Below are 27,208 nucleotides of genomic sequence, written 5' to 3' on the forward strand. Positions count from 1 at the left end.
AGCTAATTATTATCATGAGAGATAGGCAGGTGGGAAGATGAAAAAAGAGCTTTCAGTTCCTTTTATTAGCATTTGCTCAGAGTTAATAATTATTTGAAAAGAAAGTGCCTTGAATCAGTGCATTTTACTCTGCTGGCTCTGGAGCTTTTTAAGTCTGGGGTTTGAGATCACTGGTACAAAGCTCCAAAACATTTAGTCAAAGTATTAAAAAAACCCAAACTAAAGAATATTCCTCTCAATACAGAGAAGTGACAAGAAGGAGTATCTCTTCCATTGGACATATAGCACATACAGCAGAAGTAAGTCTAATTCAACTCTAAAGACTTTGGTGGATTTTATAACACTTTTATAAATCAAGATTATGAGACAACAGTCATAGACAGATCAGATAAAGTATGCTGTGTTTTTGCTCTGCCCTTTTCTTTGGCCAGTAGTACAGACTTAAACACTCTTATTCTTAAAGAAGAAAAAAAAAAAGATTTTGTAAGGTGAAATGCCAGCCATAGGACTATCTCCAAATACTTCACTCCAGGAAGAGAGTCAGTATTAACGGATAGAAATGTTCATTGATTTTACTGTGAAAATCCCAACTTAGTTAAGGAGGAGAGGGTGTGGGAATATTACTAAAACATGGATTAAATCCTTCAGCAACCAGCAGTGCATGGAGTTCACATCTTTAGCACTTAGGTGTTTCCTTTCAAAAGCAGTATTAGGTCATAGAATGGTTTGGGTTGGAAGGGACTTAAAAATCATGTAGTTCCAAACTCCCTGCCATGGACAGGGACACCTTTGACTAGGGCTGTTCAAAGCCCCATCCAACTCAGCCTTGAACAATTCCAGAGATGGAGCATCTACAAATTATCTGGGCAACCTGTTCCAGTGTCTCACCATATTCTCAGTAAAATATTTCTTCCTAAAATCATATTTCTTAATAAAATCAAAATAGTTGGGGCATAGCATCTTTTAAATTGACAGTTCAAGTTATAAGCCTCATCAGAGTAATCTGAATACTATTCTGATCCTGTGTTCCATGTTTGCAGGCTAGACTCTATCTCCTTTCATCATTGGTGAAGTCTTCCCCTCACTAGATCTTTCACTACATGAATCAATTACAGTGTTCTCAATGGATGGTCAGTCATTCCAATTTATCTTTGAAAGAGATGATTATTGCTTTTTTTGAGGATAAAAATAAATACTAGACATCAATTTATATCTAAAATCTTCATCTCATTATTCACACCGTCTTGAAACAACATATTGTAAGTTATGAGTTTAGTGCAAGGGAATTTGGCATTGATGAAAGATACTGAAGTGTATTCTTAATTTCTTTCTCCAGGAAACATTCATGTCAGGACAGGTTTTTCTGTCGGCTAATGATATATTTGTGATTTGTATCTCCAAGAACACTTGAAGCCTCTTACTTTTTATATAGGCATCAAGAGGCTACAAGTGGAACACCATTGTGCTTGGGACTCTCTGATGTGAACAGATAGTGAAAGACAATCCTAAAACAGATAATGACGAGTAAAGGATGGGAAGAACACTTTATATTGAATTGTCATAACCGACTCTGGATTCTTGTGCCCTGCTCTGGTTCCTGGGTCAGTGTTTTAACCACTCCATGTATCCATCTCTGGAATGTGAATGCTTTCAGGTTGATAGCATTGCTCCCTCATCACACAAATTAACTGCCTCTTTTATTACCTCTTATTTATTATTTTTATTTTGGTATTGAGAACTGTTTACTTGGACATATTCAAAAATGCTGGTGATGCCATCAGTTTGCAGTGACTGTCATCAGCTGCATCAGATGACTGTAGGTAAGAAGTCCATGGAAAAAAGTAGAGCCGTACCTGCTCTCTCACTGTAAATACAGTCCTCTGTAACAGCAAACTGTCCTCCTTCCCTCCAGTGAACTGAATATACCTTCCTTGTATGTTATTATAGCTCAAGGCTGATCTTACAAAAAATGAGTACGGTTGTCAATTTGCATCATGATTTGATCTTGCTGCCCTGAGCATTGGAAACTATGATAGAAAGTTGTACAAATCTGGGGATATGGGGAAAAGGAGGGTTGCTATTTCTCTAATACAGGTGACAAAATAAGAACATATAACACAGAATGGCAAGCTATGTCACAAGGGGTAGGGTCTCTCTGCTTTTGGATTAGTTCTCAAATAGTATTAGCTGTATAGCACATCAGACTGATATGGAGTGACATTCTCTCCATTGTCATAGTGTTAGGATTGAGGAATCATTAATAATAGTTGTGACAGAAAAATGAAAGCAACTAATCCACTTATTTGTAATCTAGTTGTTTATAACTTCCTCTGTCCTGATCTCTTTGATCAGCCTTTTCCTGTATCATGGAATTGACTCTGTTCCTTGAGGCAGGGGTTACAAGCCAAATCCAATGTTGGCATGACTCTACTGGTCCTGATGATATTGTATGATCTGAGAATATGATGGAAGGAGTTATTTATAAACTGCCTAGAATACTCTGCAGTACTTCAAGCTGGATGATTAATTTATCATTGAAAAGGTTGAGCATTGATGTAAAATCAGCAAGGGTATAGGCTTAGTAATATATTATAAATATTGATGTGGAAGCCAATGAGTTCCTGACAATGGGATTCCTTATCACATTATGCTGACAGCCTAAAATTTCCACTCACCTGAAAAAAAAAACAAACTTAAAAAAAAAATTATTCTAAGAAGCACCCAGGACCTCTCTACCTCTCTACTTTCCTTTTCCAGAATGGGCCACATTTTCAGCAATGTCCTGAATGAGAGAAAACTAACTCAGATTTTAATTATGTTATTTATTTTTATTTATGTTGTTTATTTATGTAGTTTTCAAGGTGAAATGAAAGCTTGGCTGAAAGTTAAGTTTGCTTTTGATGAAATGCTGAATTTTTACTGATATTAGGTATTATTATTTAGGCTTTCCTCATTAACTCTCAGAGATGGAGTCTTCCAGAATTTATGTCTCACTGATCTCTCAATCTTAAAGAAGTATAAAGAAAACCACAGGTCGACTAGGAGGCTTGTGGAGAATCTCAAAGCAAAGACTGGAGCGAACACCTTTTTCCTTATTTATACCCTTGTCTTCCAGTACTTCTACTTTGTCAAAACTTATTGTTTTGGTACTCCCAGGATACTGCCCGGTTTGTCATTGGGTTGACTGATTTATTTATTTTTGTAGTTTCAGCACTGTGAAGTACTTTTTCTGTTTTCAGTGACTTTTAGAACTCCAGATGTTGGAGGAACTTGGTGCACAGACTGTGCACCATTTCATCATGATGACCAGTCACTCCTCTCCCAGAACACTCAGGAGTACCAGCATAGTTTCTAGGAGTTAAAGTTATCTCTCAGTTTCCTACACAATATCATCTTTCATTTCTTTCAGCTGTAAGCAGCTCTGATTTTTCAGGAGATGTTAAGAAATGGCTTGATCCCCTGTGTCAGACTGCAGACTGATCTGCTATCTAGGATATTTACAGCTAGGGATACAAAAAGTTACCTTTCTTTTTTGCCATCCTTTTAGAATAACCTTATTCCTCTAGATTCCTCCAATCAACTTTTTAGTCTGAGATTTATTTTCAATTTTGTTAACTTCTGTTGGAGCTTAGGGCTGACAGAAGGATAATTTAGTGAAATTCCTGATTTTCTTCTTGCCTGTTACTAACCTGGGGAATGATCTAGTTAAGACTGAATTAGGTCCCTTGCTGTGCAAACCTTAGAGTTCCTGATTAATTAATTTGTTTGTTGCACAGCTGCTGGTTGAAGGTTGGTATTTGTAAGCAGAGCCCAGCTGCAGCATTTCTCCCAGCAGTTGTTGGAGGATACCACTTAGTGTTTTAGCACATGAAGCTCTTCAGATTTCAGTGTGCCAGAATGAGGTGAATCAGCAGGATAGGCAAGTGTGGGAAAATGAGGTGTTGATTGTTAATTCCTACTTGAGATGAAACTGTCTTGGTCAAACAAAACATAGATGGAGAGGAATATTCATTATGAGAAAGAGACAGCAGGCAGACAACAAACCTGATTTATTTTGACCTTATGCATTTTGAAGGGAAACAGCAGGAAATCCACTGATGTGAAGAATTTCTTTCAGCAACTAATCATTTTATGGGGCCAAGAGCACACAGGACAAAACTAAATATATAAATTCTTTCTGTTGAGGAAATCTCAGCACATTCAGCCTTTTCAAGGATTTCTCAAGTCTTTGGAGAACCAGATGTGAAATCTAGAGTGATTTAAAACTTCCAAACAATACCAATAAGTTTGTGTCATGATTTAGTTAAAGGGATAATGCATGACTACCTGACCTGTCAGCTAGGCACATGTGCTGTGTTCACAGTGTTGCAAATAGTGGAATATGTAAAATTTTCTTCAGAAAGGATGTTCTTTGTATATTTTCAAGCCTAATCAAGAAGAGCAGAGACTTAATCTGTGAAACAGATAGCAGCTAACAAGCTGCAAGTGATGTGCATGTGTTAGAAAAGCAAATTACTTGTTGGCAGTATTGCCTTGTTAAGGTTTAGGCCTGGACATGATTCAATGGTCTAAGGAGAGGTTAACAAAGCTTGGGAAGAAGGATGCCCACTGACTGTGGACACAAAAAATATGGAATTTTCAGGCTGCAAGGACACCTGTCAGAACTCAGAAGAGAACAAAGAATCTAATAAAGCAAATTCAGCAGTTGTGTGACATTAGCTCCAACAGGGTAAAAGGTAATTCCTTTTACCCTCAGCAGGGGCTGATTGCAACCACTGACTCACAGACAATCAACCCGAGAAACCCACCGACCTACAAGAAGAGAAAGACTGAGCACGTGGACTAACTAGCATGTGAAATGAGAGAGTCATTAACCAATAAAGATAGCATACTAATTAATAAGAGAACTAGCTACATAATGTCTAGCCAATGAACACTAATTCCTACAAGGTCTAAATAGTAAAAATTTTGAGAGTTGGCGTGCTTGATTTTTGGAATACCTCTGACAACCTAGGCTTGCACAACTCTGAAATAAATAATCGATGCCACTCTTGAGTGTGTAATTATTGGCTTGTTGTATACGGGGTAACAAATCCAATTCTTGAGAACAGCAACACAACCCACAGGAATGATACTAAGTGTGAGATTCTCCAAAGGACTTATTTCAGAAATGAGCAAAGTTTGTGACAATCACAATAGACAGTCACTGAGGGTGCCTGGGAGAGTTTGGGCCTAAGTGCAAGCTCACTAGTCTGATTAGTCTAGAATACAGATGACACCTGTGTTTTGAGGCACTTGGTCTGAATCTTTGGAAAGTGGGTGGCCTGGAAAGAATCAATAATAGATGAAATAGTAAAAGATTTATTATGTTCCCATTAAATTTTGGGTCCTAGCATCTATTTAAAACCTGGCCAATTATTAGCTAATTTGCATGCACAAATGCCTATTTTCTTGGACACAAACAGGTGGATATTTTTAAGCATAATCATCTTATTAATGAAAGCACAGAACTCACAAGGTGCATAGAAAGGTTAAAGCTTGTACAGGCAAAGAAGAAACTGATGACTAAGTCCAGACATGAGAGTAGCTCTGAGGGAGAGGGATTTCATTGTATAATTTATGGGCAGCGAAATGAAGAGAGGCTAAAAAAGCAGTGAGAACTTTTGGCTCAGTTCCTGCTGAAAACTTAGAAACTATACTCCCCATCTTATTATGGCAAAACAAAACCAACCTAACCATTTAACAGATGATCCCCTTGCTATAAAAAAGCTGCCAACTTGTATCATTTTGGCTCATTTATTTGGCTTGGAGATAGGAACAGCTGGAGCAAAGCTAAAGGAAAAACCCCAAAGCTCTTTCTTCGTCTTTTTTTCTCATGAACACTGAGTTTTAATTAACTTCATCATCCTCTTATTAAAATCAAACTCTTCTAATGGGGCTTCTCCTCTTCCCCAGACTTTTTTATTCGTGCTGTGTTGATATCAAAGAATTTTTCTTTCAGAGGCTGAAGTTATCTGGATCTCTCTCAAAGCATCCAGCTTAAGATTACCTCTGAGATAGCTAATACTAAGATCCCATAGAGAAAGAAGCAAAGTCTTAAAAATTGTCCTGAATGGAAGAGCTATTTTTCACCTTTAGGTAATCTTCCTCGGTTAATTATATGGAAATGCTATTAGCAGTGCCAACAGGCCAAGAAATAGAGTTTTGGGAGTACCCAAGAGAGCTGGAGACGAGCAGAAATCAGGAATTTATCTCTGCCATCCAAAGCATTCTACTCTTCAAGGGGGAGCGCCTCTCCTTGCAGCCTGTATCAGTGACTGCTGTCAAAGACCTTGGGCATACCAGCGGGTAATGTGCGCTGTCATTTCATGCTTTAATACTCTCAAAATGAGGTCTCCCTAAAGACACCCTCAGATATCCATGTGGCTGCCCCAATATCTGAACAAAACCTGCAAAATATCAAAGGACATTATGAGCAGCACTGAACATTTGCACAGGGAATTGTACATACAGCATCAAATCTAAATTGGCATATAAGCTACCAATCACGCCATAAAGTGATGAGCTCAGAGGATATGTCTATTTCTGTGTCACAGGATAACACAAAAAGAAAATGGTCATGCTTGTTTTCTCATTTATTTTTTAGAAATTCTTCTATTCCTTTTTACTTCTTGAATACGAATCTTCTATTTGTGGTCTTCTACCTGCAAATGAACATTGTTTATTCTCCTTGCAAGCCTCCATACTGTCTTTTTTTCAGACTTCGCTGTATTTGGGAAAAACTGTGTTTCAGGACTAAAATGAGTCTTGCACTGGGCTGTAAATTCTGTCAAGACTGTACTTTTGTAGCTTCTGCTCCTCCCTACCGGAGCATTAGTTGGTCTCTAGCTGGGATTAATGACATGCCAGGGTCAAGATTAAAACAGAAACCTTCACCTTTCCTAAGCATTGCTACCTCTATGGATACCTCATGTCTGACTGCGTGCACATGATACTAATCTGATAAACCATGACCTTTAAAAATTAGCTTTTCAATGATTTCAAACTGGATAAAAATTTAAATGAGAAAAGGCTATTCTGACTTTAAAGCCATGGATGTAAAAGAAAATTAACCCTGGGAAGGATGACTGTAAAAAAAGTGGAGTTGAGCAGAAAATCTCTGATATACTCTTATGAGCAAATCTTTTTAGATACGGGTGAGGGAGTGGCCCATGTGTATTTTTTCTCTTCCAAATATGTCAGCAGAACTATTAGAGATATTTTTAATGAACTGGCATCCACTCCTATGCCTGCAAAATCAGGTGCCTTCATTATCAGATCCAAGTTATTAAACATCTTCAGGTCTCAGGACATTTGTGAGTATTTAGCACTTAGTAAAAATATCACACCATTTAGGTTTGCATTCAGTCTTCCCACACATATCTGTACCTGCTGTATTTTGATGCACTCTGCATCATGCAACTTGTAAAATTCACTGTGTCAGTTCCAGTCACACTGTGATCCCTGGTGAACATGGGAGGTACTGTGAAGCTTATCTCTTGATTATAAATACCTCACACTTAAGACTGATCCCATATGTTTTGCTGATGTCTGACCCACTTGCTTCCAGAAATGTCTCAGCTGGCTGACATGCCTGTTTATTTTCATATTTTGTAGTCACATTCTCAAGCTATTTTCTTTTTTAAGTAAGTGTGCCCTGATGTTCCTTCACTTATTTTTGACTGAGCAAATGTGCTATGCTGTTTCTGTACTGAGCAACCCATTATATTTCAATATAAAACTGAAGTAAACTCCCTCCTTTTTAACAATTGGTATTTTGGCACAGTCTTTGACACAGTAATCAAGACTTCAGTTTTGTAGGAATTATAAGAGAATGAACCAACATGAATCCCACTTAAGATAGGAAGAATTTTGGAGGCTGAACACTTTTGCCAGATGTAACCCCATTTCACTGTTTTTTGATACCTGTAAACTAGGGTTAGACCTGTACTAGTTTGGTTCACTGCATATACTTTAACTTTACTAAAATTATGTGCATTTGACAAATCTCTATAAAAGCAAACACTGTCATTCAAAACTATAGAAATATTTCTATAATAGAATCAATATTAATAGAAGTTTATATCCACATTTTGAAAGCAACTCAAAGTTTAAAAATACATAAAAAGAAACCTTTTCTTTATAGCAGCTAAGAGAGTTCTGGTATATGCCAAGGGAAACATAATACTTGTAGATGAACTACATTGTGTAGTAGTTCTCCATATAGGATCACATACCATCCTGTACATGCCATTGGGAAATCCTTACTTGGCTCGGAGCAGACAAGTCACTGTTTCATTAACTTGGGCTATAAAATATGTACACTTTCATTTTTGTCATCCACCACTTCCCATCCTGTCCCTATTCCTTTTGTGTTAGGGATGCCATCAAAGCTACTCAGACTCTGTTTGGAAATGGAGACGGCATGTGAAAGTGTTTAGAATCCAAACAGACAAAGCACATACAAGCTTGTTATAGGGCCTGACTACAAGATTCTTAAAATTAAAAGAGTACATGGTCTTCATTAAAGTAGAATTAGTATTTTAAAGGGCATCCCAAGTCTGCCATGTTATTTTCCTGCTTTGCATAAATTATGAACTTTAAAGTGAAGAAAAAATTCCCAAGTAAATTAATATTGAAATATCAGAAGGTCATTTGACTATCCAATCCCAATAATTCAGATTTTTGAGGTAACATCTATTCTAAATATATTCACTTTTCTCTAAAAATAAAGATAGACAGCAGAGAACCAAGTGAGAGAATCAATATGAAATATCTTTTTTTTCATCAATCACTACAAAATTCTTTTTATAGGAAGAATGAAGTCAAAATCAAAACATTCTAGAACAGACAAGACAGCATTTTACCAGTGAAATACAATTGAACAGTTTCTGATTAGCACTTGTATGCAGTCTCACTTCAGTTACAAGAACAGCACAAGAAGTGATTTAGCTCAGTTTTGTTCCTGCGTAACACAGTGTGTTTTATACCCTTAAAACACCCAACCAACAACCCAACCTAAAAGCTCCCTCAAAACTAGGTTTTCTTTTATTTAAGAGATAGATTGTCCTGGAAATTATTTCATCAGTTTTCATTTCCAGGCTCTGTCAGTAACTCTCTTAAGTCCTCAAATAATACTTGACTTTTGGAAATAGAATGGGCTGAGTTTGTTGATGCTTGCAAAGCAGGTTGAGACTTCAAACCAAAATCACTTTCTAAGCACTAAGTATTATATTTGACCTGAGTCAAAGTTAGAGCTGGGGTTAGATCAAGTGGTGAGTGAATAAGAAATGCCAAGAATAAAATTTTCTGAGAAAATTCTGGGTTTATTTTTAGGATAAGTAAGTGGAGAAGATTGAAATAAACTGCAGGATTAAGTAGTTGCCAAAGGAATTATCTTTGTGCTGTGAAGGCTTTTGATCTCTTCTCATTTTAGGACAGTTAAAATAAATTACAATGCTTTTTAACTATCTACTGTAATAATCCTATACCCTCTGAACCAGCTGTTTGGAAAAAAAAGCAGATCACAGGCTGGAAGCTTGTGCAGAAGCACCCAATGAAACAGAGAAACTTGTTCTGGATACAGCCATGACTGACTGTGGTTGGAGACTTATCCAGAGGCTGTCCTTTGGCACGTTGCTCCCTGATAGCCAAGTATCAGTGCCACACGTACTGATTGCTGAAAATTACCATACTCAGCCTGAACACAGCCTAAGCTAGGCTGATTCTGACTTACATATTGGCACAACTGGTTGGTGGGAGATTATGCCGATTTTGTTACAATTCCCCTACTCCTGAGCTAATCTCAGATGAGAAATTGACATTCAAAGAAACTGATTTCGGATTTCAGTATCAACTGGAGCTGTTTGTGCATGAAAGATCACAAAACCTGCATTTCTGACCCCTTCCCAATTTTGTTAATTGCCTCTACTCAGATGGTTACTCATGTCCTGTACCAGAATTTGCCAATATTGGGAATCTTCCACCAGCTCTTTTCTGTTGTACCTAATGCCTTTGTGTATGTTTGAATTGTAGACTTTGGAATATTGACAGGTATGGATATGCAACTCAGTCTATGTCTATACTGCAGGGGACAGCAAGGACTGGGTAGGAGTTTCCAGTTAATTTTGCTTTGACTTTTAAAATCTGTGTGTCATTTAATCATCAGTCTATTTAATAATTCATTTACAGATGCATCATTTCACAACAGTTTGTTTTTATTTCTTTAACAATATATTTTGAGTACCTTTATAGGTCTGGCTCCTTCTTAATGAACAAAATAAATGCTCTTGAGCTTTAAAAGTCATGAGAATGATGTCTGGGGTTTTTTGGTTTTTTTTTTAATAAGTGTGGATGTATGAGTGTTTTACTGAAAGCAATTAATTCTTTGGATTTGGCATAAAGCAAGCTGATTTGATTTGTTTTTACAGCCACATGCTACAGGCAAATAATAAAATTAAAAAAGAAAAGGAACATATTGTTCCTGAGATAGGGGAATGTATTTAAATAAGAGGCAGACCATTTGATCAGGGCTGGCATAATTCCAAGCATCAAAATTCCAACAAAAAAGAAAATAGAAAAATTAATTTCATTACCTCAATGCAAATTTTTCTTTGGTTTGGTTTGGTTTTCTGTTTGTTTGTGGCTTTGGGTTTTTTGTTTGCATTCCAGGATTGCCAAAGTACAGTTGCCTAGGAAATGGTGTTTGAATTTAAGTTATAATTCTAAAAATATCAAGGTCTATTGAGGAAGAGATGTTTCTAGAAGACCACACAACCAATAGTGATTCTTGCTCCATGTGAGACTCAGTGATGCTGGACTCTGGTGGTTATTATGGTACTTTGCTCTTGCCCAACTGAATCCTACAATTTTTTAGCAGCTGTAAAGCCTCAGTATCTGAAATCATGAAGGGTACAAAGGGGTTGAAAAATGAAAATTTTTTTCTTGGTTGAATTTTTAGAACATTCTTAGAGTGGTGCTTGAGACTAGATGCCTTGTCAGAGATCTAAAACGAGTGAAACAAATATGTTGACAGGTGGGATTATTATTCTGAGAGCCACTGTGAGCATCAACCTGAAATCTTTGATGCATGGAGAGGCCTGAAAGCTGTTTTTTCTTTGGGGCTTTATGGCTTTGACTGACACTGTTGAAAGGTTTAGCTTAACCCATTTAATCATCCATTATTCTTAAAACTATTATTATGACAGTAGTTTCTCAAGTGTGGACAAGGCATGCAGGAACAGCTGGTGTGCATCTCAAAATGCTTATAACCTAAGTGTGAATATGTTGTTGTGAATCATCTCAATAATAAACCACTGTCTTTTTAGAATTGTGACTATCCCTGTCACAGTGTGCTGCTGATTTCTGCCTGGGCTACTTAATTTTCTATCACAATAACAGTAGGAAGATTAACACTAGAGCAAAATCAACAGTTTTCCAGAGGCTTAGAAGCCAGAGTCAAGATTTCCCCTGCTGCTACTCCAGAGCACAAGCAAAATTTTGTCACTAGTATTTGATGTATTGGGACAGTGAAGGCTTCACAACATTCAGTGCAAATCCATCAAGTTCTCAAATCCACAGCCAAGCTTCACCAACACTAACTGCAAATGAATACAACTCATGCCAAATTTCAGAACCTCTGTAATTGGGTCTTTTGGAAGTTGATGAGTTGTTCCATTAAGTACAACCCCTCCTGCTGCCTCTTCCACTTCCTTTACACCTTCTCTACATTTTTTTTTAATCCAAAGCATCATGAAGATATCGAACAATTTTTGAAGGCAGCCTTCTGTGGATTCATCCCACCTCTGAATAATTTATTAGATTGTCTGATAAAAACACACTTATAGTACCATTCTACATGCATTAGTGACACACACATAGTAAAAAGATAATGAATCTAGAGACTCTTCACTGAGTTTGATTGTAGCCACATTTCTCTTCACAGAAGAAAGCAAGGCACAACTCTCCCCAATTATATTTGTTAGATTCACATTCTCTGAACCTCAGAGAAAGGAAAAAAAAATCTTATCATTTGCTGTTCCTGTGTTTGTGCAAAAGTAGAATGCAATATGGAGATTGTTTACCCAAAGTCACAGTGTTTTGTTTCCTTGGCCTATCAGGGCTAAGTGTGTGTGTGAGTCAGGACTGTCGGCTGACAGTCACGAGATTCTGTGCAGTTGTGCGCTGACTTGAGTGCTTGGCAGATTCAGTTTAGATGTAATGTAATATAGTGTAATATAATATAGAATAATATAGTGTAATAAAGTAATTAATTAGCCTTCTGATATCAATGGAGTCCTCCTCATCATTCTCTCTCCCCCTCGTCGGGGTTGCCTGAAAATTCAATATTTGATGACATCCTTTCTCATCATTTTCAACCTTTCCAGATGTTTTTCCTTTCCTTGCCCTTAAAAAATAGAAAGTACTTGGGAGTCTTTGTGTTTTCCAGTTTAAATCCCAGTCATTCTTTGGTTTTGTCTCCTTTCAGCCAATAGAACAGGAGCATTTAATGGTTTCTTATGCTGAAAACAAATAATTTCAAACTAGCTTTGCAAATCCATTCTAACTGTGTTTATCAAAATATGCACAAAGCGCACAAAGGCTGTGCTCAGGTGTACAAGCTGTACTCTGAAGATATGCTCAGACTCAGAAGCGAGGTCTAAAAAGCAGCACTGTGAAGAATGCAAATGTGCAGGTAAAAATATTATCTAAGTGCCCTAATTAAGCAGATCCAGTGTCTCAGAGGTTGCTTTATTTGTCAGCTGAAGGACTGCAATCCATGAGTTTTGACAACAGAGTTGAGACTCAGAACACCAATAGTAATCAAAACATGTGAAAGGATAAGGGCTCCTTTGAAGACACTTTTTTATTGATTTTAATCTAGACTGGAAGAAAACAGAATGAACAACTGATGGCATGCATAGGTGACTTCTCTGAACTATGGTGACTTCTTTACTGCAGCATATGGCTTATGTAGCCATTTTTGTTTGGTTAGTTATGCTTCCTGAATGCACACCCACATATTATTTTACCCAATGCTGGTGTTAATTGTATATTTTTGTATATTTATAACAGGCCAGGACATAAATAAAATTGGCAACCTAACATCCAATATATTTTATGGTAATTGAGCATGAAAAAAATGACAGCCTGATTCATTCAAGCCTTTGATCTATCCCTTTTGCTTCTTTTCAGGAATCTCTTCTGCTTTTTTATGTCTTTATTTTTTTTTTCAGGAAAGTTTTAATACATTTATCTTTGAAAAAATATGAGGTTCCAAGACAAAAGAAACAGACAAATGACCTATTATATGAACTCACTGAAAAACACTCAATCTGCATCTACTTTATATTGAAATGCAAACAGAACTCAAGATAAGGCAATTCCAACTGATAAAATCTTTGCACTACAAGAGTGCAGTTTGAATCTTGAGTTAACTGACAGTTTTCAGTATGCCAGCTCATTTTCTTGCTGTCCATCCTGATCTTTGGTCACCGCAGTGGCCTTTCACCATTTTCACTTTCCTAAGATCTGAGGGACTATTTCTCAGAGCTCAGTGAAATAGACGGGTCTGATACCCCTAATAACTTGGATTGGTTGCTTTTATCTAAATTTCAGACCTTTGTAAGTTTGATATTTCTGCAGGAAAATAGTTCTATAAAGAAACGAAGGGGAGGCATAAGGGCTAAGCAGAGTGGGCTTTAATCTCATTGACTTCATAGTGAATGCATTAAGATCCAGATAAATCAGATGTAGCCCTCCCCATCTCATATCCAAGACAATTGTGGCATTAAGGGTGAATACAAATCTTAAGTCTTGATTGTTTTGTCACAAAGTATCTAGGGATCAATCAAATAACAAAGTACCTGGAGAATGACAAGAACTTCAGCCATGACTCCAAGCTTTCTGCTTAGGTAGGATTTAACTTGAAGAAGTATTCGATACATCAGCTTTGGACGATTTAATGTCCCCCTACAATTATCTTCTTCCTGAGTGGAAGAAAAACTTTCTTTGGCTATTTGAGCAGAAGTTGGTTGTGAAACCTATTCTTTTCCATTCACAATATTCTGGAGTACTGTGGATGCAAAAATTCTGTGGTAAGGCCACCATCAATATGGTGGTCTTCTGAACTTTGGGAAGATAGCTTGTAGGGTTTTGATAAGACCAATTTTCTTCTATTAAACAGCTGTACTAGGTTTAGGTTTTTTTCTAACTAGAGAGGAGAATCCCCATCACTCAGCCTCAAACACTCTCTTTTTACTAGATTCAAGCACAAGCTTTTCTGAACTCAGGGTAAATTTGTTCAAAAAGTATTAGGGTCCCATATGTTCTTTTCTGTAATGCATTTCCCTAAAACTTTTGACAGCTCAGGCTCAGCATGTTTTTTGTGTGGTCTTTCTGCTGGTGCTGCATCAAGGGCACCAATTTGATGCATCATTTGTGTGCTAGCCATGCTATGATGTGCTTTACTCTGACAACATGTTAAAAAACTAATGCCATTAGCCCTCCAGGAGTTTCCAGAATTAAAGCAGTAGCTGCACTCTGGATGAATAAATATACTTCTTCATCTATTGTAGCAGCTAGATGTGAATTACAGACATATAGTATTTGGGCTGTAACTTGACTTTTCAGATAGCACCCACATTCAAATGAGAGTTTTATGCAATCTCTGACTTCAAGGATGGTGTTATTGTTTCTTTGTTTTATATTGCACCTAATAAATGGAGTGAAATATCTCCAATTTGCTATTGATTTCCAACACGAAGCAGCCAGCCAAATCAGATGAGAGCAATTTGCCAGCTGCTGCTGAGCACTAAATATTAGTTCCAAAATGTCATGTTTCTTTGCATGCTTCTCTGAAAGAAGCTGTCAATATTTTCATCAGGAGGCTGGTTCTAGATTCACTTCAGTGGCCAGGTTTCCTGGGGGCATTCGGCACCTGTGAATTAGCAATTATGTTGCTCCCCCGCCCAACACGCACGCCCAGAGATTTCCAGCCATTCCTTTCTAGCTTGTAAGTGAGAAACTTCTTTGGCTTGTTAGCCAGTGTTCAAACAGCTGAGGGAGAATACTCTAGGTAGAAATGAAGCAAAGGAGGGAAACTCAGTGCCATATAAAAATCGAGACATTCATTTTTCCTGACGTGAATCAGTGATTTAAACAGTACTCTAGGCACACATATTGAATTATGATGCTAGAGGTGTGACAGCAGCTTTGTAATTGTTTCTCAATCACTTTAAAATGCAGTTCAGGGTCTGATGAAGGTTTTTGGAAGGTTTGTTCTTAATTTATTGCAGTTTTCAGCTTGGATTGAGAGAATGCTGTAATACATAGACACATTTCCCCCTGCCTACCACCTTTTTTCAATCTGAATTTTGTCTTACAAGGTTAAGTAATCTGAGCACACTGCCTCCATAAACATCCTCCCTTGTATACATGCTTTATCAGCACCTATCTGGATGTTCCTCACTTATGAATTTATACCCATTTTAAAAACTATTGGTTCCCATGCAGCTGTCCACTATATGAGGGCATGTTTGGGGAACTCTGAGATAGAAAGGGGAAGTGACCACAGGAAAGAGCACATGCCTAAGGGAGCATGAATGAATTTTAGCCCTCCTCTTAAGCCTGCATAGTGCTATAGAAAATGTAGGAATTTTAAAATATTTTTTAAACTTTTCCTTTTTTTTCCTTAAATCTCTTCCCATGCACAACTTATTCCAGCCCTTTCTCTTTCTTAAAAAACTCTTGCAGCTTGAACACAAGAGCAGACACCTCTCAAAGGAGCTCTTAAAAAGACATCTGGGCCAAATTAACCTGACTAGGAAGAAAGCAAGAGCACAATAAGCAGGCCATCTGTTTCCAAGGTTGTGTTCCTTGTCAACTACTGACATTAAAGGTTGCTAATTGTGCAGTAGAGGAAAGAGGGATAATGTTTGTTGCCCCAGAAAATCTCAGTTTCTCAAGATACTCAGTATCAGTAAGATTTTCAAAATATATCTTTATTTTCCACTGGAACTAGAAATTGTGCATGGAGGTGTAAATATTGCAGTTGTAGATACCAAAATATCTTTTCAAAATATGACCATTTGCTTTGTAGGAGTGTTAGGAAGCTGTTTTCCAATGTGAAATGCATCATCAAGTGGATCAATATTTCATGTAAAGGCAATACTATAAAGTTCATCTATTTTCCATGCACTACTGAGACCTAAGGACATCTGAGAAATAGAATCACAGAATCATAGAATGGTTTGGGTTAGAATGGGCCTTTAGAGGTCATCTAGTCCGAAGTCTCTGCAATGAGCAGGAACATCTTCAACTAGATCAGGTTACTCAGAGAACTGTCCAGCCTGGCCTTGAATATTTCCAGGGATGAGGTATCTACCACATCTCACAGAACAACCTGTTCAGTCTTTTCACCTTCATCACAGAAAATTTCTTCCTTACATTTAGTCTGAATCTACCCTCTTTTAGTTTCAGACCATTATTCCTCGTCCTATCACAACAGCCTCTACTGGAAAGTCTGTTCCCATCTTTCCTAGAAGATCCCTTTAAGTATTGATAGGCTGCAAATAGAGGGGCACCAAGAAAGGTATCGGGGAAATAGAAGAATAAGCTCTAATTTTGCAATCTCTTGGGCAGTGAGGCTGGGTAGAGCATTTCTCTGTCTATCTTTCACTGCTGTTTGGTTTCCTGTGCCTCAGAGCAAGTCTCATGGATGCCAGGACTGAGTTGTGCATGAAGGTCAAGCAGATGCCACATGTTTACAAGTTACATAAACTTGAACATTTATCTAGCTATATAGGGATTACAATTTCTCCTTGTCTCTTTCAAAGTGCACATGTAGTGCTACTACGAGGAAGCCGTTTGGATATCAATCTTGGTCTTATGTGATTGTGGACAGGACCCAACAAGCTTGAGGAACTAAAGACATGTTTCTGCTGCCCAGTTCAAGGTCTGGCCACCTAGTTCTGTTTGCTATCTGGTTGGATATCCATTATGGCAGATCCCAGCTCTCTGTTGTTGAGTTTTCTTACTGTCTGGCTAAAATCAGCAAGAGGCTTTGAAGCAAATGGTTAAGCCTATGTCCATGTACAGGGGTTCTAGAGACAGGAAGGTAGTCAGTGTTTTGATGGTGTTGTCACATTTGTATGCATTGACAGTCTCTGCTCCCAAAAGTCAAATTGATTCATAGCCTGAGAGAATTTCTGAGCTCCTTTGCTTCTTGATACACAAATTTATTCCAATGCCAGAAAGGGATTTTTCCATCTGTGGCTAGGAAAAAGACTGTGTACCTCTTTCTCTGGCTATTTTACTGATCCAATTACCTCATCCTGTATTAGAAAGCATGCATAAATAATAACAATCCAACTGGCCCGGAACAAACTCAATGTCTCCTGGAGCTATATCACTGGGTGGAGGTGTATCTGTCGAGCACTCCATGCATAGCATTGGCCAAACACACAAGTTAATTTAAAGGCATTGATCTTCCCATGGCACCATAGAACTGGGGTGATGTCAGGGACTGCAGGGCTCTTCTACATGTCAAGCTTTCTATGAAACCTATAATCAGGGTGGTAAAAGTTAAGTAGCTCTGTGTATTCCCTAAACAATTCTGTCCTGAAAATCCTGTCTCTGTTAGGGAGTCCGTAGGTCATCTCATGAACAATGGGAGTTCAGTTACTTTCAAGAAGGGTTTTTGGAGGCCCTCTAGAAGAAGAGAGAGAATCACACTTGTGTTTCTGATTTATTTCTGATTTGCCTCTGCATTTTCAACTCATTGAAATTACAGTGAGGAGGAATGTTTTGGGGAGAACTTAATATTAAAAAATATTGTAAGATTAGAAAAGGTTTGTCAGTTGCTTAAGCTAATATGTGCACTCAGTCTGAATTCTGTAGAATAACCTTTTTCTCATTAAGTGTAACATTTTAATTAATTAAATTTATATCCAGCACTGCCTTGGACTTTACTGATGATAATTTGCTTAGAAGAGTCAGACCTTCAAGCTAAAGGAAGCACACATTGTAGTTAATTAAAGCACATTTGTAAAACTGTTATTAATCAAAAATTATAGTATTACCCTTGAAGCCTCTTGCTTAATATTTATATATTAACATTTCAGCTAGTAATGAATTGACCTTCCAAATAAATATAGCCTAAGACAATAAATTAATATGTTGTGTGTTAATATCCAGTGCATTGACTCCTTTCTTTTAACTGATCTACATCTTCAGAAATATATTGTTAGGAAAAATGGAAAAAAAATATTATATTGAAATATTTGGTTCAAAGTAAAGAATAGTTCCAAAGTAACTTCTCACAAAATTTTAACTTCAGCTTCAGAGGCTCTTCTGTAGCCAAGTGAACCCAAAGAGATCTCTACGTGCTCACAATGAACTACATCTGTTGGCATGAGAGCTCTTGGTCATGCAGCCTTGGGAAATAAAAGGCAAGGAACTTCTCTAAAATGGAAAATCTTTCATGCTAAGAAAATAGCTTAACAGTCTATTAGGCAAGAATTAAAACAACTGATAATAAATTCTTCTTTTCCAAACTTTTCTTCCAAAACCTGCATACAAGCTTAGAAAATCATCTGAAGACATCACAAAATTTTCATTTTAGAAAGATTAAACCTGAGATCCCAAGATATCCTAATTTAGATACTTTAAACACAGCAGTATTTAAGCACCCATTGTAGAGGGGAGAGGAGGCATACCACAAAAAGGTGAAGACTCTTTGATTTGCTGTGTTTTAAAGTTAAAATATTGGATTTTCTTGAGTGTTAAAATGGAATCTGTCTCTTCCTTTTTTTGTCTGTGTGTTTTCTGCTCTTGAATCTAATTTTTTCTTTCCCCCTCTCCCCAGAACATTTTATCTGGTGTTTTTTCTACTTCAGCATTAAACAAATGTGAACAGCAATTCCTAAGAAGGTATCTTCTAAAACATCTTTATCCTCAGTAAACAGGATATTATCATCTAAAGGAGTCCTAAGTTCACGAACTGTATTCATTTCCCAAGTGATTAAAATGACATTTCTGTTTGTTACATATAATACAATTTCTTAGTGGGTATTGCAGTGGTGGGTATTTTCAATACAGCACTCTTATCTATTTCTCCTGCTTGTCCAGATCTTTTGCTGAGATCACTACTGTCATGTGACAATTAATGAGAATTTTTTAAACACATATTCAGGCAGCCATATCCTAATGGCCAATACTATATCAAACTTACTTGGTCAGAATAGCTGCTCCTGCAGATTACAGAGATGATGAGCATCACAGTTCAAGAACTGGGCTCTCTTGTGAAGCTCCATAAAATCTTAATGAGGTTTGTTATACATACCTATCAATTTTAAAACAGTCTGCCTTGTCTTCTCTTCCTCTTTAATATCACTTTCTTTATGTGCCCTCTGTTTTTACATAGTTTATTCAGTGTATTTGTCCATGTCCCCTCTACTTAATTCTATTTCTTTGTAATTTATTGTTTGGGTTTCATTTATTTTATTTATTTATTTTATTTATTTAGGGTTCAGTTCATTCGGTTTCTATTCACCATTTGTCACTGCTTGAGTCTTTGCTTTGAAAGACCACATCTGATGTGCATAAATGGCTGCAGGATTTGTCTTGTCCTCCTTCCTCTCCCTTTCCCCACCTTGATCCTATTACTGAGCAGAAATATGCAAGGATATACTGCAACTAGTTCATCATAATTTCTGTATCTGAGTGATAAGAAAATAGAATAAAAGTGAATTTTTACCATCAGACTCTATATTTTTTAAACAAAGAAGACCGAAATTCTCTTATCTCACTGTTCTAGATTGAGGTAACAAGTTCAGAAGTGTCTATAGCCCATTTTTTCCTTCTATCAATTCCTGTCTGTTAATATTCTGAGCATTTTCAGCTAACAAAGGTTAGCTGAATATATGTAAAAATTTAGAGCATCTCTGTCTTATAAAATCCAGGCCCATCCAAAAATAGACAAATGTGAATTTTTGTGTGAAGGGAAGAGTAACTGATTTGAGGCATCAGAGGCATGATTCAAGAGAAGGGAAGGAGAAATGTATAAAAGGGGTTTTCTCTGTTGGATCATTGAGATGCTATCTCATATTCCAGGTCACTTTTTAAGTAAAGCTTCAAATATATTCAGATTCTCTGGTATTGTTCTTTTGGGATCCTAAAGTTTATCCCTCTGCTTTCAGCATATGTACCTTCTTCATTCAAGACAAAAGAACTTGAGGTATAAAGAAATATTTGACTTTTCAAAGAGATTTTCTGTAAGTTTCAGAAATTATGTCAGCCATATTTTCTTCTCAAGTCTTTTGTGCACAGTTTTTTGAGTCATTAAAGCTTTTTCTTCTTTCTTCCTAACTTCAAAAGTATCCTACAAGCTTTTTAAGAACAAATGTCTTCTCCTCCTGAGGTCCTGCCACTGTTGCTCTGAAGGGCCACCCAGCACTGTGCTGTGTAGTTCAATACAAGGCACAGAAGAAGATCTGCCACCCTCAGAAGATGAGGCTCAGGTCAGACTGCAGTCCATGGAGAATACCCAATCAAAGTTTGTTTTCAGTAGGTCTGAGCTACAAGTGCATTACTGTCTGTCTACTCTCCTTAGACATGACTCTCGCACCTCAGCAAAATGAAGAATCTCACATGCATGTTCATTAAATTTTATTTCAGCTATGTCTACAAAAGATGTTAAGAGAAATCACAGTATCTGTTCTGGTGCCCAGGTGTCAGCTCTTTTTATTTCATCACTATTTTCTTGAAGCACTGCCACCTCTGTTGCTGGTGGAAGAGTTTGGTACCTGGAAGTTCTTGCTCACACAGAGCAGGCCTTATTGATTTCGGAGGTAAATAGAGGAACAGACAAAATTCAAGCACAGATGTGGGTGAAATCTGTGTCCCTCCTAACCGCACTTTGTTTATAGCAAAGGATTGATATTTTGTTCCCTGGTATTAAATTCTCCCTTGCCACCAAGTTTCAGTGGTGCTCAATTTTATACTTTAGAGATCTTTCAGTCTTGTTTACTACAAGGTTTTACTGAAAACCTTTTCTTCTATTTATTCTATCCATATTCCTAGTTTATGTGAACAACATACTACCTATGAGCTATGAGTCACTGACATTTAACTTTTCTTCTTAAGACTGCTGCCTCCTCCTGGAAGCATTCAATATAAGCAAACAACTGACAAATCAATCTTTCCCTCGAGATTCTGGTGTAGAGGAATTTTCTCATGTAGAAAAGCTGAAGATTTGTCTATAAGGACTCAGACTCAGACTGGGAACTCATGTATTTAAAATATAAACAAACTTCATGATCTTGAAGCCTTTTTTCTTGGTAATTATCTGGTTCCTAATGCTGAGCACCTGATGTTTAACAGTAAGCTAGGGGAAAGGTTATATGGAAATTTGTTTACTCCTACCTCAAGATTGAATCTTGAGAGGAGAGGGAAAAATCAGGCTCAAAGGTACATGGTCCTCAGTTTTATGAGTACAATTTAATTCAGACTCAGCCATCTACTACCATAGGTCCTTACTCTTAAACTGTAGACATCTTGTGAACCTCAAGGCTGCTGCTTACAGCTCTCCTTGGCAACACACCTAACAGAGAAGAAAGTGTCCCTCTTCATTAAAAAGTCTCATTACCCTGTTGAATGAGCACTTCAACATTTTCAGTTCTTGTACTTCTACCCAGGAGAAGCACAGAATAAGTGGTGGGGCAGGCTCCTGGCAAAGTCCAATTCATTTTGTCACAAAGATAATTTCGCTCTTTAAAAATTCGTGTTGAAAGATGAACATCATAATATATAACAAATTAATATGAATAAAAATACATTTAAAATCCTGTTTGATTCAGGAACATTCTTGACTGTTCTATGTCTCTTTGCAGTTCAACCATTTGGCTTATGCCAGTTTTCAGTTCAGGAGGATATGTATCACTTTCATGTGTCTGATCATTAGAGTCATGTTATAGGGATTTCATTTTATGATTGGCTGACTGTAATTTATTTCAGATATAAATGCTTACAGAAAGTGAATTGTAATATATTTTTGTACAAGCCTTCAGATACGCAGGCTAATACATCTATTTTGCATTAATATTAATTTGAGAGAAATTCAATCATAGAAGAGCTTATGGGAAATTATCATAGATGTGCATTGATATGAACATACAGACACTATGTTGAAGATTATGGATTGCTAAATTCCTTTTCATTTACAGCCTAAAATCCTTAAGAACCTCAGCTTTTGTGAGAATAATTTTCCAGCAAAAGGCTTTCTTTATTAGAATGGATAATAGATTTAGGTTTCCTATTCTTATCTTTATTTCCTGACTAGTCTCCTAAGCTTCATAAGTTATATTATCTTTCTCTGTCTGACCCAACAGCTTTATGCAGAATGGCATAGCTTCAGCTAGAGCTACTAAGAGGTCATGGCTTTCCTTGCCTCCTTTTCTCATCCTCAGAATCCTTACCTAACTTCAGAAATGAATGGTTAGGAAGGACCTAACTTCATAAACCTTAGCTAGGGAGCAGCTATGTTTAGGCATCCAGGAACACCTAAAATAGCAACCAAGACTACTGGTCTGCTCACTTATTTTCATGCTACCATTAATGCAAACCTTTATATTGTTGATATTAAATGGGAAGGCTTCAGTGGGGGAGGGAGAAAGCTGTACTTCAAACTCTCATGATGGCATACAGGGGACTTCCCTGGATGTTTTTGATTTCTAGTTTAAAATGAAATACTGACTGTGTTTAGGCCTTGGGTCTACAAGAAAGTTCACAGCTCTCAAACACAAGTCAGGGGAAGCATTGCCTTTCAGCTGTTAAAAAGCCTTTCAGATGTTAAAACCTCTCTGAGATGCAACCTTAGTAACTTCTTCCCTAATAGTTTTCTTTGTCTGCCTTCTGCCTTTCTTCATCTGACTTATCAACTTCCTTGAATTAAATGTCAGGTATCTTTATTTCTCTATTTGTTATTTAGGCATTTTGGCTCTGATGTGCTCCTGAAAGGCAAGGCATCTACAAATGGATGGGGTAAATAGTGCTTCATGGACATTCCCCTGTGGAAATCTGGACTCTCAAGATGCTTTTATTATGATCCCTTCCCTGTGATCGGATTTCTCTGGGAAGTCTTCCAGTGTTGTCAGATTCAGCAGTCCCATGAGAAACAGCAGAAAGGAAAGGTTCATTGGAAAATCTGGGAGGTAATGTTCCATCACCTCCATATTTCCCAATTGTTTTACAATAAAGGATAAAGCATTACAGTGCGTCGTGCTATTACATTGTCATGTTTTCACTGGTGCTATCTCTGCACGGTCCATAAATTCTTGCAATGAAAAAAGACTACTAAACTCTCTATACAGACAGTGTTAAATTCAATGCATTGCCTTCCATTCCATCTCAATTATCAACAGCTTAATGGCTGCAACCAATTCTGTACCTTCGCTTGCACTGCCTGTCTAATAGCCTGATTTACATCAGTAGCACCAGCACAGAATTTTAGTTAATTGGCACTTCAGTAGCTAAATTGCATTTCATTGTCCTAGCAAAACAAACATGTGTTTATGAGTTTTTAACTAAAATTGTAAGACTCAAAATGATACTTAGTTTATCAAGCAACAAAACTGTTTTCTATTACAATTCACCTTCCATAATGTTACACAAAACACTACTGTATTTTTTGAGGGAGAGAATAGCTTGAAGTCAGTAGTGACAGGAAAGGAGTAGACACTGCATAGAAACTTGCCCTGTAAAACTGTTCATTAGATAATTCTGCTGTACAGCGGAGGTGGAAGCTTCTCCCTGTGAGTAGAATTAATTCCTCAGAAGCTGTGCTGTTTTATAACAAACACTTAGATGCATTGTGAAATTCACTTCTTTTTATGCTCTGCTTAAGTCCTGCTGACACCCAGAGGGACCTAGAAATAGCTTCTTAGCAGTAAGATAGTGTTTGTTTTATTGCTACAGTGTTGCCTAAGGGCTTGTGCTATGATGGAGCCTTGTTTTTACTGTCACTTGGTATTGTTAATTCCAGGCATCCTAGAATGATGAGTTATGCCCTTGAAAATAATAAGATAGTCTTAAAAATAATGAATTTAAAAACCATAAATGTAACATGCCTCAGGGATCCATTTTTTAAAATTAGAGTGGATGAGAGTCCAATGTTATTCTCCCATAAAAAAGGCAAACCTTACATTATCAAGATACAAGTGTGATATATTCCTCTGATTTTGGGACATGTGTGTTTTGAAGAAAATATCAAACTGGGTGGGACCTTTTTACTTGTAGGAGATGTATAAGCATATCCTTATCCATGGCATCATATCCTTATCCATGGCCTGGTGAATGGAAGATTGAGAATGCAGTATCTAAGGTGTGGTTGAAGCACGCAGGCAGTCAGGGTGAGGAGCTGCCACAGTGGAGCATGTGGGCCAAAGTTTCAGTTTGTGTAGATGAGGAAGTTTCCAGGACTCTGGAACTCCCAGAGACAGAGCAATCTGTGTGCACTGAAGCCTGGCCTGCTCTATGTGCAACTCCAGCATGTCAGATGCAACACTCATTCTGTGTGACATCTACCTCTGCTTGCCTCTAAAAACCAGTCTTGGAAGTGTGTCATAAAGTTCAATCCCACCCTCAGCCTCGGGCAATGGAGCTGTTCAGTCAGTGTGCTTCCCTTCTCATTTCTGTGATTACAAAGAAAAAGAGACACATGCAGGGAACAGTCCATATAGGATAGTCCACTTAACAGAAAGATGCAAATGTCAAGCCCTCTAAGAAACAGTGCATGTGTTTTATAAAGAATTGTGATAAATTGAAAGAATAAATGAAGAGAAAAGGTATATGTAAAGATGGAGAAGCAGGGAGAAATGAATATGCAGCAACTAAAGAGAAAAAAAATAGAAACAGATATTAGAAACCCTGATTAGAATTCAGCACAGGCTTAAATGTTCTGCAAGGGATAGTTGCATATACTGTATAAAACATCCTCGAGGCATAGTTCAGCATTAAATGACTGATAACTGTAATAATGACCATTATTTCAGTTTTCTATGTCAGCATTCAGAACTGAAAAAACACTCCAGCTTAGAGCTACAGAGTACTTTAATGAACTTGCAAAAGACAAAGTCAAGAATCTCATTTTAACTTTGAGGAGAGGCAGTTTAATATCCTTCACTTTTCAGGAATGATAGAATTTCTCTGAAGTGATGACAATTTTTCAAGTTGGTGACAACTCCAATGAAAGTCAAAGAAAGCAGATGAAATTTTTCATGAGAGAACAACTAAAACCCCAATGCTCATGAAAGATTTTGGTGCCAAAACAAAATAATTCACTGAATTCTCTCTGAATCCCAAGGGAACACTTAATCAGCCTTCCACAAGCACTACTGAAAGATGCATAGTAAAAATCCAGTACAACTACTTGAAATCTGTGCACGTCACTGCTAGGTCAAGGAATAATAATCATGAAATTTTGATTCAGAGATTTTTCAACTCACAATAATATTTGTCTAATAGGTTTGCTTCCGCATTTATGTCTTTGCTTTGCTTACAGTGGAAAAAAAATTAAAATTGAAAGGAAATGCCTCAAATTTTCCATCTTGCAAATGAACATAATGTGAATGAGTGTTGCACTTGTAGATTGGGAAAGCAACAACTTTGAGTGATCTATAGTACATCCAGGATTGCATCCATTTTTCCACCACAGTGGCCCTTGGTTTGATGTTGGGAAGGTCCATGTTGTTAGGCCATTCTTTCACCAACACACTGTGCTTCACCAGCAAGAACATGATTGCAGCGTCAGGGTTTTTGAACCTACTTGCATGGTGTGGGCTCAGTGAAGCTGGTTCCCCAGATTTTAAGATGGTATCCAATGCTAATACTGTTTTCACTAAAAGATATTTATATGCTTCTATGTTGAGGTATCCCTTTCTGCCTCACGAACTCTTCTCATGTCCTAGCAGACTAATAACCACATTAGAATTTTTTATTGGTTCCTTTCTGTCATTCAAAATCATGAAACATTTACTTTCTGGGTGCATTCATTAGCAGTCCACATCTCTCTGAAGCACTGAAATGGCCCATGTTGATATCTCCTGCTGGTATTTACTGCTGACAAGGCTCCAGATCCCATGATGAAGTGTTTTCTGTAGCTGAACTGCTGTGAGGCTTTGCTGTATTTTCAGGACTATGGTAGTCACTATCTTTCCTGCTAACCTTCAAGAACAAAATTTTATTCAGAAGCAAAGGAGTAAAAATGCAAATGAAATCTGGAGACAGCTTTTAAATGATGAGGCTGCTTTCCCAAGAATAAATTATGCCGTAATTCAATAAAGACAAACAGGGGGGAAAAAACCCCAAACAAGAGTACTGACATTAAAATGAAAAAGAGGACACTAAAGCTCCAGAGAGAAATACATAAATTCACTGATATCTGCTTTAAGGCTTCTATGAGTGTAAATCAGTAGTATCCATGTCAGTATCGCTGGAGTCAGTCTGTGGACCTGGAGTGAGAGTAGAAATTTTCTCTATAACATTTCAGATTAGTTATATTTAAACACTTCTGTGGATGTTAAATTTATTTCCTCCCAGTTACCCATGGGTAGGAATCCATGGGAGTCTCAAAGGATTGATTAGAAAGCCAGTACCTACATTAACTAAATTTATCCACAGGTATGTCTCAGAAAAAAGCTGTAGTATCAGTTTTCTGTGACTTGTTTGAATAACAGGAGTGTAAAAACTAAACTCTATAGGAGGAAAAGAAGTAGAGAATTGAAGCTGTGCATCTCTTTCTTAGTCATAGCTTTTATTTATTTATTTATGTACTTATTTAAGGAATTAATTGATTTGACCTTCAGTTGAATACAAGAGTTCTCTTAAATCTTAGTAGGCAAACAGGGGGGATATTGATGAAATTTTTCTCAGCACATAACTTCATTCTGTTTTAAAAACTCCATGTATCTACTCACTTTTCTCTGAAGTTTCTATTTAGAAAAATATTAAGTCAGAGAAACTAACACTTCACAGAGATGCTGCCACCACCAGCAAGCAGCCATCTGGCTGTATTGAAATCACTGCAATTAATGATGGAGATGTGATTAATTCACTCCTCTTGTCCATCCTGGTTCACGGATGGCCTTCAGTGATTATGTCACCAGAAATGTTT

This window comes from Motacilla alba, chromosome 3 (assembly GCF_015832195.1).
Source record: "Motacilla alba alba isolate MOTALB_02 chromosome 3, Motacilla_alba_V1.0_pri, whole genome shotgun sequence".
NCBI classification, from domain to species: Eukaryota; Metazoa; Chordata; class Aves; order Passeriformes; family Motacillidae; genus Motacilla; species Motacilla alba.